The sequence below is a fragment of the Vulpes vulpes genome, chromosome 12 (genome assembly GCF_048418805.1).
Source record: "Vulpes vulpes isolate BD-2025 chromosome 12, VulVul3, whole genome shotgun sequence".
NCBI lineage: Eukaryota > Metazoa > Chordata > Mammalia > Carnivora > Canidae > Vulpes > Vulpes vulpes.
Genome location: NC_132791.1, coordinates 83,450,751 through 83,464,824, shown reverse-complemented (window position 1 = coordinate 83,464,824; position 14,074 = coordinate 83,450,751). Strand labels below are relative to the sequence as shown.

General features: G+C 36.1%; 1 long non-coding RNA gene across 1 annotated transcript in view; it reads right to left on the bottom strand.

Moving 5' to 3' along the window:
• Positions 1 to 709: 709 nt before the first annotated feature.
• LOC140594635 (uncharacterized) overlaps positions 710 to 14,074 on the bottom strand; it is a 48,582-nt gene continuing 35,217 nt past the window's right edge. Inside the window, exons 3-4 of the long non-coding RNA XR_011995676.1 lie at positions 8,071 to 8,169; positions 710 to 2,645 (exon numbers count right to left, since the gene is read on the bottom strand). This is a non-coding gene — a long non-coding RNA (uncharacterized lncRNA). The remainder of the gene's footprint in view (positions 2,646 to 8,070; positions 8,170 to 14,074) is intronic.

The window sequence follows — 14,074 nt, the reverse complement described above, 5'->3', positions numbered from 1 at the left end:
AAATGCTCTACAAACCACATCTGGACCTTAGCAGAAGCAGAAAGGGCTCCTGATTCTCTTGCTCCAGCATGTAGTGCTAAGTCAGGGGAGTGAGCCAAAGACCTCAAGAGTTGAATGCATGCCAAGCTGGGTGGAATGGAGTATAATAGAGGACATCTGCTGAGATATCAGCAATAAGAGTGAACTCAGGACCTCAGCTCGGACTGCAGCTGGCCTCAGCTGTGCTTGCCCCTTCTCCACATCCTGCTCTTGGTGCCCGCTAACTCAGAAGGGAAGTCAGATGATTCCAGACAAGGTAGGGATGATATCCAGGAAAAAAAATCACACAAACTATTTCAGAGAAAAACTAAAATCTGAACGAAGGTGGAGGAAGAAAATAAATGATTTCAGAGCCATGAAATCATTACAGTAAAAAAAAAAAACCCAAAAATCCATCAAAATATGTAAGTGGAGGAAGACATTGAGTTTAAAAGATAGCACAGATGATTCAATGGAAAGAATATATAGTTTATGAAATAAAAGAAATAAAAGCAGATTCTCTGCTGGTACTTTAATCTCTTGAATGATCCAATGAGAACTGGATTTAGTAACCCAAGGAAAACACAATAATATAATAAAAGAGAGAAGGAGAAGAATGGAGATATAAAGAAAAAAACTAAGATAAAACAAAATCAGTACAGATAAATTAGAAGCAGCAAAAAGCAAAAAATTATCATGTAAATCAGGCTTTATACTGAATGAAACTAAAGAGACAACAAGTTTAAAATACATACTTAGGAAGGCAATAGATATGGAAACTTATGGAAACTCTTAGTCCATCCACCATAAGGGTGATTGATATTGCTCAAGTAGACTCTGGCAAATAGGACAGAAAATAATCAGAGATATCATATAGGAAAATTCACCTAAAGTAAATAGATGATAGAGCATTCCATATACTAAGAAAAATCAATACAAAGCTGGTGATATAAAAACACATTTAGTTAAGTTACTGAATAAAGCTTCCCTTAAGTTTTTGGGAAGAAAAAGCAAGGAACATACATGTGGAAGAAATTTGTCTCAGAATAAAAACTCAAGTTTCCAAAACAAGGTAACAAAATCTCCGTTGGACCAAGTTAATGTGTTATTCATATATAAAAACAAACAAACAAAAAGCATTTCATATATGAAATAATAGGTTTGAGGAAACTTAGGAGCAATGAAATTTTATCGAAGTTGAAGTTTCTTTACTGAAGAAAATGCAACCGGAGAAGAAGTGACTTAAAATAAAAAACACAGAAACTAAGAAGCCATGATAACAGGACAGGAGTTCAAATCTTAATTCACCTAAATATAACTATAAGATAAAACAGCTGAGTAAATGTTATTATACCAGATATAAGCCATTAAAAATTAAGTATTATAGAGGCAATAAACTCAGAAGAAAGGAGACATAGAGGTTACTAATTACCTCATCTATCTCAGAAGGAGTTAATCAGTGATGGTGACTAAACTTAAAATATGTAAATTAAATATATCTATGCTGACTGAAATGTATTGATGGTTTTAATCAATTTTTTTTCCTGAAACTTAGAGGTGTCTTTTAGTATGTATTACCTCTTACAATGGAAAAACTGAAGTTCTATAATTTTTTCATTTACGTTAGTTGCTTTACTGGTCACTAAATTCACATCAACATTACCAGCTGCTATTTTATAATAACATTTATCCAAGTATTCTATCTTAAAATTATTTTTGCCTCTTCCTCTCCTCATCTATCTACTTTTTTTTATCTATATTTTCCTTTCAATGTCTACCGAAAGACTGTTTAAATAATTCAGAGTAATAATGTCCATTTTAAGTAATTTATTTTTACAATCTTACTTGTTTTGGTGTGGCCAGATTTAGGTTGAATGTGAAACATCACTTTAAACAATCATGGCATCAATTTAAACTTTTTCAAGAAATTAATCATTAAAGCTATTATTATTATTATTATTACTATTATTTTAAGTAGGCTCCATGTCCAGTATGGAGCCCCATGTGGGGCTTGAACCCATAACCCCGAGATCGAGACATGAGCTGAAATCAAGAGTCAGACGCTTAACCTACTGAGCCACCCAGGCACCTGAATCATTGAACTTATTTTTGAAAGTCCGTAGGAAATCAGTGGGAAGACCAGGTTACAAAAGACTGGCCTTTTACTGTGCAGTAATGGACAAAAGGAATCAGCTTTAAGGAGCCTCCTGAAGCAATTCAAAAATACTGGGATTTGCAGCTACCTCATTTATTACTTCCAGAATATTTTTTTTTCCTTTTTCACTCATTATTTTTTTAACTCTCACAACTATTTGTCATCAAGGCTAATTGTTTAGCTCACTACCTACCTATTGGCTGTAGGATTACAATATTGTCTAAGAAAAAATTGAAGAAGAAAACAAAATAAATGAAGGTTGGTACGGATTGGGGGAGTAAGTGAATACTCATCTGTGTTAGTCAGGATAAAGTGGGTGCTGCTTTAATCCCAGAATCTCAAGACAGTGCAACAAAGTCCAATGAAGTCAGGGAGCTCATCTACCAGCAGCTGTCTTCAAGCTGTTGACTCAGAAAGCCAGACTGGTACCATCTTGTCACTCTGCCATCTTGACAGATGATCCCAACAATCACTGAAATAAAGCAAGAGAGAATGGAGAGAACTTGTGCTTGCACTTTTTGCCTATTGACCTAAAAGTAAAAACAACAGTTTATTTATAATTTATTGTCCAGGACTAGCTCATGGCCCTGTCCTAACTGCAAGAGAGCCTGGGAACACGGTATTCCTGTGTATTCAGGAAGAGGACAATAAAGCAGAATTCAGGGAATGCTTAATATTACCACTTTCACATGACCTGAAACTGAAACAGTTATGAAGTTAAACAATAATGATCTGAGAAATTAAAAGAAGTGAGAAATAATTATTATTGCATTTACATAATAAGACATGCTATGTTCATGAGTTGGAAGAATTAATACTGTTAAGATGGAAATACTGCTCAAATCTATCTGCACATTCATTTAACATGGTCCCTTACACAATCCAAGATGATTAATTGCAGAAACTGAAAATATGATTCTAAAATTACCATATACCGCATACAAATATTAAATCAAAATGGATCAAGACATAAGTATAACAGCTGAAACTATAAACTCTTAAAAGAAAACATAGCCACATTTGTCCTCTTGAATGAAGCAATGGTTTCTTAGATATAACATCAAAAGTACAAATAAAACAAAAACATATAAGTTACAACAAGAAAAGGCAGATGTCAAACATAATTGAAATTTAAAATAATTTGTGCATCAAAAGACATTATCAAGAGATTGAAAAGTCAATCCATATAACATGAGAAAATATTTGCAAATCATATATCTCATAAGGGTCTGATATTCAGAAATATATAAAGAACACAGTTAAACAACAAAAATACACAATCCAATTTTTTAAATGGGGAAATGATTTTAATAGACTTCTGTCCAAAGAGGATGTACAAGTGACCAAAACACATGACAAGATGGATCAACATCATTAGTAATTAGGAAAATGCAAGCCAAAACCATAATGAAATACCATTTCACTCCTACTAGGATGGCTACAATCAGAAACACAGACAATAGTAAGGGTGTGGAGTTATTGGAATCCTCATACACTGTTGATGGGATGATAAAATTGTAAACATATAAGCATACATCTATAGAAAAATTTGTACATGAATGGTGTTATATTCACTCGTAGGAAGACACAAACTACCAAAACTGACCAAGCATTATTTATAATTGCTTAAAAATAGAAACAACCAAATATGGATTGAGAAATGGATAAACATAGTTGGTATATACCATACAATGAAATATTCAGCCACAAAGAGAAATAAAGTACTGATGCCTCACACTACATGGGTGAACCTTGAAAACATTATGCTACACGAGAAAAAGGCAAACACATAAGGCTACAGATTCTATCTGATGTAAAATGTCAAGAATGGGCACATATGTAGAAACATAAAGTAGATTGTTTTCCGGGGATTGGGGCAGGAGAGAAAGAAAGTATCTGCACATAAGTAAGAGGTTTTCTTTGGGATGATGAAATGTTCTGGAATGAATATCCTTGACGGTTGTACAACTGTTTGAACATACTAAAAACTATTGCTTAAACTGGACATTTTTAAGTAGGCTCCACATCCAGTGTGGAGGGCTTAGATTCATGGCTCTGAGATCCAGAATCACATGCTCTAACAGCCAAGCCAGCCAAGTGCCCCAGAATCGTGCATTTTAAATGAGTGATTTAATCGTACATGAATTGTATCGGACTAAAATATCGTGTAAGAAAAAAAAATTAAGAAGCCAAATTGTTGGTAGAGAAAATAAAGTTACAGGATGAAATAGACTCTAACCCCACCTATTGAATATGTATGCTGATCTGTTTTCAGGTTTATATATAAAAATGTATAGAGAAAGGACTGGAGTAATATAAAAATAATTGTATTGGGGAGATTTCAATGTGGGGGACTTTTTATTGTCTCTGTATTTTGCATCCTTTGAATGTAACAAGAATATATTTATATATTATGTAAAACTAAACAAAAGAAAATGAATGAAGTTAGAAAGTATGAGAGACAAACACTATTATATTCCATCTTCAATGCCCAGTTCCATTTCCTCTGTTATATGAAGTCTTCCTCAACCTTTTACTGATTTGTCTTACCTGCACTCTTGCAACCCACACATTATGTGCTAAGTATCTTAGTACCTAATCAGATATTTAAATAATTCAGCTACATGTGCAAATACTGGCTACACTGTAAAGCACAGTAAAAATATCATGGCAGCATGTTGGACAGCCTTTTGGCCCAATCCGTGTGAAATTAAGGATAGCAAAGCCAAAATTGGAGGTATACAGTCAGAAGCTGGATAAAGCTTGCCCTGGATGCCAAAAGAAGTCCTTAAAATAGTAGCCATGTCAGAGATCTGAGATTGCATATTCTGGATTTTTACATAAAGAAACACCTTAAATCTAGCATTTTCTGAGCAAATTGATTTCAAGCGAGCAGTGTTTGGTAAGCAAGCAAGCAAGCAACTATAGAAGTTCCAGAGTCTACATAAAAAATGTCCTTCCAGTCTTGGAAGCAAACAAGCAACAAAATAAAACCCACAAGACTTAAGAGAATAGGTGCACCTCATCATGGTCTTAAAGGTTAAGTTCTTATATAGTATTGCTTTTATCTCTGCATTCATACTATTTCCTACATGTTGGCCTCAAGTCCCCAATAAGACTTCAAGAGTGCCATCCACTGTGATTTAGAAAGAATGCTTGTATTTATCCTACAACTTCTAACATTTATGAGATTGAGCACCTGATAGATTTTGTTAATTTAATTGATAAAATGACCAGTTACACAGTTCTTGACAAGTGAAAATTCATTTTCCAAAAATATTAAGGGTCTGTTTTGACCAAACCCAAAATAACAAACTGAATGGTCACAGTCATCAAATAAAACATGGAGAACTAATTTCACAGGGTTCATAATAAATCTGACATGAAGAATAAAATAGAGAATGGAGTTCATTTGACAGTCTCAGACAGCCAGAATCTCAGAAGGGAGTCAGACTGGACTCTTAAAAATACTAAGAATCCCTCTGCCTAGCCTTTACTAATATGACTGTGTTTGTTATTAATGTTCTATTGGTAGCAGATAATATGTATTGAAGGTGTATGCCAGGAGCATGGAGCTAAACATTTTTATGTATATTATCTCATTTGATAATCATGATAATCCTATGCAGTAGGTGCTATAATCACACATATTGTACAGATGAGAAAATTGGAACTGAGCATAAAGAACTGTCCATGCCCACACAGATAGTTGGTAGTGAAGATATGATTTCATTTCACTTCAAGCCTAACTCCCAAATTCATGTTCTTTACTAATAATAGCGTTCTCATTAGCTATACCAAGAATTGAATATTGAATATTCAATTGAATATTTGAGTATTACCAAGAATTCAGGATTCCCATGCTATCCTGCCATGGTAGTTTGTTTCTCAAAGGAAACCTATGTCCTCAAAGGAACTGTATGTCCTGAGGACTAAGTCAGTTAGCTAGAGGTTTAGTCTCCAATCCTAATAAAATATTTGCTGAACTAGTCTTGGTTCTGTGATGACCCTACTTATAGAGCCTCATTTGACCAAAGTGGCCTCCTTTTTCCTTTCTTCCTGATTCCAGCCACTTGCTATGCCAAATGCTGAAGAAGCCTAAGTCTAGAGGAAATGACCAACTGAGAGCAAGCCCATCAGAAACTCATGTTTTCTCTCTTGTTTTCCTTCATTTCCTCCTTTTTGCCCTTCTCCGTTGGTGACTGTATTAAATAGGTCTCATGATTAAAAATATATTCTAACACATAGAATGTGTGTTAGAAATCAATATGTTAGGAATGAGCAAGAATATGTTAGAAATGAGCAAGACAGTTTGCCCTTAAGAGGTTTTCTTTTCTTTTTTCTTCCTCCTCCTCCTCCTCCTCCTCCTCCTCCTCCTCCTCCTCCTCCTCCTCCTCCTCCTCCTTCTTCTTCTTCTTCTTCTTCTTCTTCTTCTTCTTCTTCTTCTTCTTCTTCTTCTTCTTTCTTCTTCTACTTTTTCCTTTTTTTTTGGCATAATGACCAGGAAGCTTGTTCAACACAAAAATGCTGACATCAATCCATCAAAGGGTACCCCGCAAACTTGTCTCAGGGATTGTAAGAATCCATTTGATTCAATGATAAGAAAGCAAAACTTCTAAGATTCAGAGAAATGGGAGTAATTTTTTCCAAAAGGTGAGGGTTCCAGACTGCTACTCATCATTTCATGCAGCTCAATGGTCCTGGAAGGCAGGAATAGACTCTTTTAATTTGTCCGGAACTGATGACACCATGATATATTGGATATATAATTAGTCTACTACTTTATGATGAGAAAACATAGGTTTCTGTTCCCATCAGGCCTGAGAGGGAGATCCAGAAAGGCAAGACATTCATCTGTGTAGAAAATTCATGCGAGAGAAAAAAATGACCTTACGCTCATGATTAGGAAGGAAAAGAACTTTCAAAACCCTACTTTTTTTTTTTTTAAGTGACACAATAAAGAAATTGCAGATAAGGAAAAACAAGGCAAAGAAGAAGAGTTAAGCTACCCCTGAGAGCTCAAAGTTGATTGGACCAAAAATCAGAAATGATACTAAATTTTAAAAAATGAGTCCACATAAATCAGAAAGAAAAGATCTCACTATCTGGAGAGAAACACACAGACAAAAACCACTGGCGCACAAAACAACAAATCCCTCAGTATGCCATCTTTCAAGCAAACCATGAGACAGCGAACGAGAGGGAAAACCTCACAGTAACACTTGCAGCTGAAACCGTGCCTGAAAGAATGTATTTTTTCCCTTTCTCCATGTTACATTTTCTCATCATATTCCTCTTGGAACTAGCAGCTCTTTAAAAAGAAGATACTTGCAAACATTGGCCTAGCCTTTCACTGAGTTACATTTGTCTGTCTCCCCAGTTCTTCTGGGATATCATGGAACATGCCCACATATTTCCTTCTTTACCCTTTTTCCTGATAACTGAAATACACTCCTCAGAGCTTCCAGAAGCCCTCCTCTGACATCCATCAGAACAGATCTGCAAACATTTCTCAGTGAGTGTGTGTGTGTGGGGTGACTTATGGTAAGATGATGTAATGGATTCACGTCTGATGATTTTCAAAAATATATCTACATATTTGTAGTCTGAGTAGCACAGTAGAAGTGGCAACAGCAAACATCCTATGTCCTCCCCCACCCCTATCCCACTCCTGTGACAGATTTCTGTGATTGGAATTAGGATCCCATTTGTATGTTAGCCTCTTGAATAGATTATGGGTTTCTTTTCCTTCTTTTCCTTGCTTTCTTCTCTTTTTTTTTTCCCCTTTTTCTTTTTTTTCCATTGGGGCTAAAGACAGCAGGGGGTCTTCATTAAAATTCACCATAAGGCCCATTTGTTTGCCATTTCCCTTCCCCCAACTCCCATATCCCTCCTACCCGCTGTGAACTCTTTGCAGGGGCAGAGGAATGACCCGTGGAAATCTCACTGCCATGTCGAGGTACACAATCCAGGGAAGCATTCCAGGCTGCTCCTGTCTGTCAAATAAAGATGACAAATATTTACTGTCTGTGGACACCCCTCCAGGTAGTTTTTCATTCATAATTTCATTTTATTATGCATTTTAGGAAACAAATAGGTGCAAATAACTGCTGGCATTTAGAGCATTCCTCAAAGACAAGGACTGAGAGGATGTAGAGGTGCGTGATATTAGTTCTTATGGGAAACTGGGATCAGAGGATGTTTCTCGAGGTGGTTGTTACTGTTATTGGTTATCATGCCTTCCCCTTCGTTCCAATGAGACATAACTATGCCAGAGTCATACTTCATATTCATCTATAGGAACATCTGGCCCATGTCTAACATTTAATTTCCACACCATTAGAGTCAAACAATACATGTACATCAGTAGATAATGTAATGCATTATCACGCAAGGCAGAGAGTAGCAATTTATTAGCCTAATTTAAAATAGCCTTCAGCGAAAAATAGTGCATCTTAATTCAGAGTTCTGAACGGAATGACATGTTTTCCAGTAAAATTCAAAAGTATATACTCAGACATGCCTTGGAAAAACTTTCCTGCATATATTACCTCCTGCATTATTCAAGGATGAAATATCAATTGTGGGTTTTTTTTTATGTTTAAACCAATTTCATCCATAATAACACAAAAAGAGATAACAGCCTTAGGAGAAAAGGAAAAAAGGAATTCCCTGGAACATAAGTAGGCCTCACATCTTTATTTCTCAGAAATCACGACTTGAATGTGTAGGTTACTCTGAATTTCTTTGCATATACTTAAAATCACAGAAAATGGCTTGCTTTGAATGTAGAATGAATTTTGCTTCTATTTCTCCCCGTTAAGACATTTTCATTACTATTTTAGCTTTATAGACAATGGATAAATAGAGCCTTAGCTTGTCTTTGTTGAAGAATAGTAGGCCTTTATGAGGACTTAAATGATATAACCTTAGGAAGTAGCTTAAACCACATAGCCTGCATGAATTATTGTTATTATTAAAAGCAGAAATATTCAAATACCTTCTCAGTTCTTGTTAATTAAAAATTGATGTCTAGTTCCTGACTTGGACATCTGATACAAAAGGGGGTGCGGTGCTTATCAATATAGATAGAAAACATTTTCATTCCCCTAAATGGTACTAATGGAAATAACAATATATACTTATAACATGATCTGGTAATACACATTCTGAATTTTGTGACGCTAACCAAAACACACTTGTAAGGCACATTGCATATGACAAATCAATGAGGTGGGCAAAATGGGTCATCTTGGGGTCCTCACATAGCACTTGATTTGCTGTTGAACCTTCTTTCACTAACGATGTGCAAGGTCCATGGCTGGTCCCTACGACGAATGTGTATCCCAAATTGTCATGACATCTTAGATTAATAAGGGAAGTAAGAAATGCACAAGTATAACCAGAGTGTGTGTATGTGTGTGTATGTGTGTGTATATATATATGTATGTGTGTGTGTATATATATATATACATAAAAGCATAATATAAAGGGCTAAATGCCATAAGAAAATTAGAGAAAGGGCTTTGGGAGATCAAGGAGGGAGGGATTATTTCTGGTTCTGGGCACTATAAAGGTTTTTTTTTTTTTAAGTTTTTGCTGGAACTTTCAGGACAGGTTGGCATGTAGAGTAGATATGTTCAGTGACAGCCCAGAAGACAAGATCCTGACCCATTGAGAGGGTTACTGAGAAAGTCAGCCAATTGTGGTGAATCAGAATTAATATGGATTGCCCTGTCTCCAAATCCCCATATCCCATTACCAAATTCTCTCCTGAAAAATCCTAATCCTTAGCTCTGATTCACCAGTTTGGTTTAAAATATTTGCTCCTGTTTTGCTGTTGGGATTTCTATTTGAAACCTATGATATGACTAATATTTTGTTCCCTCTATTCTATTCTTTCATTGTGATATGTGACTAATTTGATTTGGTACTGCTACCACAGGAGCAAATGTGAGACCACCCAGGACACTGATGTTTTGCCCTGGTCCCCGACTGCCTAAACTAACTCCAAGGAACAAGGACATCTTGCTCTATGAATTTTCAAAACCTGTTATTACCCTTGATAGTCTTCAAATCACTTTATAGTTTCATTAGTTCACTTTACTTGAGACTTGAATTTGTCATAGACCTAGGAAATTTGTCAACAAATTTCTTACTCTACACCCAACCCCTGAAACTGGGGGAGATGTGCAAATTAGCTTCTGCTGTCTTCCAAAGGATTCCCAAACTGTGTATGTATAGTAACCTTGGGTTTCATCTTTCAGTTATTTATTATAATACATGTTTTGTAGTACAATAAATTAAAAATAAGGGTAAAAAGTGGGTGGCTCAGTTGGTTAATTATTCTTGATTTTAGCTCAGATCATGAGATCAAACTCCACATTGGGGTCCACACTCAGCAGAAAGTCTGCTTGAGGTTGTCTATCTCCTTCTCCCTCTATTCCTCTCGCTATCCCCAATGCATGCACACGCATGTGCATGCATACACACACACACACACACACACACTTAAATTAAAAAATCTTTTTAGGGGATCCCTGGATGACTCAGAGGTTTAGTGCCTGCCTTTGACCCAGGGTGTGGTCCTGGAGTCCTGGGATCGAGTCCCATGTCAGGCTCCCTGCATGGAGCCTGCTTCTTTCTCTGCCTGTGTCTTTGCCTCTCTCTCTCTCTATGTCTCTCATGAATAAATAAAATAAAATCTTAAAAAAGTATTTTTAAAAAATAATAAAGTAAAATATTTCAAGTAAAAGTCTACCTCCCCAACTCCATTCCCCAGCCCTAGCCTCGTTTCCCAGAGATAATTATACTTAAATGTCTCTAATTTTAGTTCTTTTCTTGATTATCACTATAAGTACTAGGCTTTTGAGTCCATTCTAGAAAGAAGGGAAATTTGGTTTACTTACTAGAATCTTCTCCTCTATTTCAATTTGCATTATATTATTATTTTCTGTTCCTCGGTTGCTTGCCTTCATAATTTTAAATGACATTGGTTCTTCAATTTCAAAATTATCTTTACCATGTAAGGTTTTTACTTCAGCTTGACAAATATGTATTTAGTGCCTACAATGACCAACTGCTATGCTAGATTCTGGCAATAAAATGGTGAATAAAAATGAAGATAAACTCTGTCATCATGGAAATTGCCACCTAATGAAAAAGGCAAAGGTCAATCAATAATAACACAAACAAATAATTTGCAATAACAAGTGCTGCCCAGAAGTTCATAGAATTATGAGGATTTATATTAAGGAGATCAGGGATTGTTTCTCCAAAGTGATTACCTTTGGTATGAGATCTGCTGGATGAATGGGATTTAACTATGTGGAAACTGGGAGAAAAGAGCATCCTAGGAAGAAGAATAGCTCTTACAAAGGCCCTGTGACAGGGAAGTCATGGCAAGAATGATGTGATAGGAGCCATTGGGACTTAAGTGGAAAAAAGTGGAGAAGATCAAAGAGTTAACACAGGGAAGATAAGTAGAGACCAGCCATACAGAGCTTTGCAGGCCTTATCAAGGGACTTTGCCTTTATCTTAAGAACCAGAGGAATGGTTTTGGAGCAGAGGAAGATCACGATCAGAATAGAATTTTGAAAAGTTTACTCTGATTCTCGTTGGTGAATATGAGTAAATGAGCCAGAGTATTATTTTTCTCCCATTGAATTTTGTCTTTAACCCTGCTGTTAAATTACCAAGACTTTTGCTATTTTCATTTACTTTAGTACTATACATGAGTCTTCAATGTTTTCCTTATAGCTTGAACATAAATGTTTAAAAGCAGTAAAAATATCTACTATCCTATGGACCAGCGATCCACTTGTAGGTATTTGACCACATGCAGATGAGTGGAAAAATACCGTGGAGAGTTATTCACAGCAGCTTTTTTCATGGTAGCCAAAACTCAAAACCAACTGAAACATCCAAAGCGACAATGGCTCTGTTGTGGCATATAAATGAAGTGATCTATCAAATATTAGGAAGCAATGACAAGAGAATGAACTAGTGGCCCACACAATGATAAGAATGGCTGTCACAGCAAAAGAAACCAGGCGCAAAATAGTACACATTGTGGGATTGCATTTAGATGAACTTCCAGATCTGAGAAAACTGATGAACGAGGGTAGAAGTGGGGGTGGTGGTAGTCATGTCAGGGGGTAAAGGCACTTTCCAAGGGTCTGGAAAGGTTCTATATTTTCATCTTGGTAGCCATTACCTGCGTGTATACATCTATAAAATTCCCCAAACCTTATCAAGATTAGTGAATTTGAGGCTTATTAATATGTATATGTTTTACTTCAATAAAAATGTAAAAAGACCAGCAGCGTCTATAATATTATGATATTGCATATGCACCAGGTCCAAGTGACACATCTGACACATACTCTTGTGTACCTCTCAAAGGAGACTATTCCAAGAGTAAAGGTCAAATTGATTCTTTTTATTGTATATTCTATGATTTTCTCAAAATCGTGCCATATGGACATTGTAATCTCAATGTCCTTGCATGTCAGAAAATGTCTTTATTTCACTCTTTCATTTTATCCATTGGTTAGCTCCAAATTATTTTTCCTCAGAACATTGGAGGAACTGTCCCATTGTTTTCTAGAACACCACAGTGTTAATGAAAAGTCTAAAGTTATTCTTATTTTAATAATATTAAAATTCTCCTTTGAAAGCATTAAGGAACTTTCCTTTATACTTAGAGTCCCGAAGTTTCACCCTAATATGTGTAGAATTTGTATCAGATTTCTACTGCTATTTAACAGAGTACCACAAATTTAGCAATTTGAAGCAACACTTGTTAATTAGATCATAGTTTCTACAGGTCAGAAGTCCAAGAAAGATAACTAAATCCTCTACTCGGGGTATCCCAAGACTAAAATCAAGGTGTTTACTGGGCTGCAGTTTTATTTGAAGGCTTGACTTAAGGAAGGATTTACTTCCATAGTCCCTCAGGTTTTGACAGAATTTATTTCTTTGATGCTATAGAATTCATGGCAGTTTGCTTCTTCAATTGCAGCAACAGAAAGAGTTCCTTCTAAGAAGTCTCTAAGCACAAGAAAGTCCTCCTAAAATCACTTTTATTTTTTTTAAGATTTCATTTATTTATTTTAGAGAGATATAGAGTGCATGAGCAAGGTCAGAGGGAGAAAAAGAGAGAACATTAAGCAGACTCTGCATTGAGCATGAAGCCTGCCACCGGGCTTGATCTCACAACCTTGAGATCATGACTTGAGCCAAAATTAAATGTTGGATGCTTAACTGAGCCACACAGGCATCCTTAGAACCACTTCTAAAAGGGCTCACTTAATTAGGTCAGGCATACCTAGGCAATTATCCTAGGTATGGATAACACAGTTCAAAGGCAAACTGATTAGAGACCTTAGTTATAACTGGACAATCTCTTTGCCTTTACTATATAGTATAAACTAGCATAGAAGTCACATCCATCACAGTCTTAGGTCTTTTCCCATACTCAATGGGAGGTCATTATATAGGACATGGGAAATTTGAGAGCCACTTAAAAATATAGCCTACCACAGATTTTTTAAATTCTTTTTCATTCTTAATACTCATTTCCATTTCCACAACATTCTGAATAAACTGAGCTCGAGGGGCATCTGGGTGGCTTGGTCTGTTAAGTATCTGCCTTCAGCTCAGGTCATGATCCTTGGGTCCTGGGATGGAGCCCTGAGTCTGGGCTCCTTACTCATTGGGGGACCTGCTTCTCCCTCTGCCTCTGCACCCACCCTGGTTGTGCTCTTTCAAATAAACAAATAAAATCTTTTAAAAAACTGAGTTCCATAATTATTTGCTGAATAAATAAACAACAAATTAGTACACAGTAACTTTATAGCCCATTTTGAATCTGAAGATTTAACCATTGCTTCCACTCA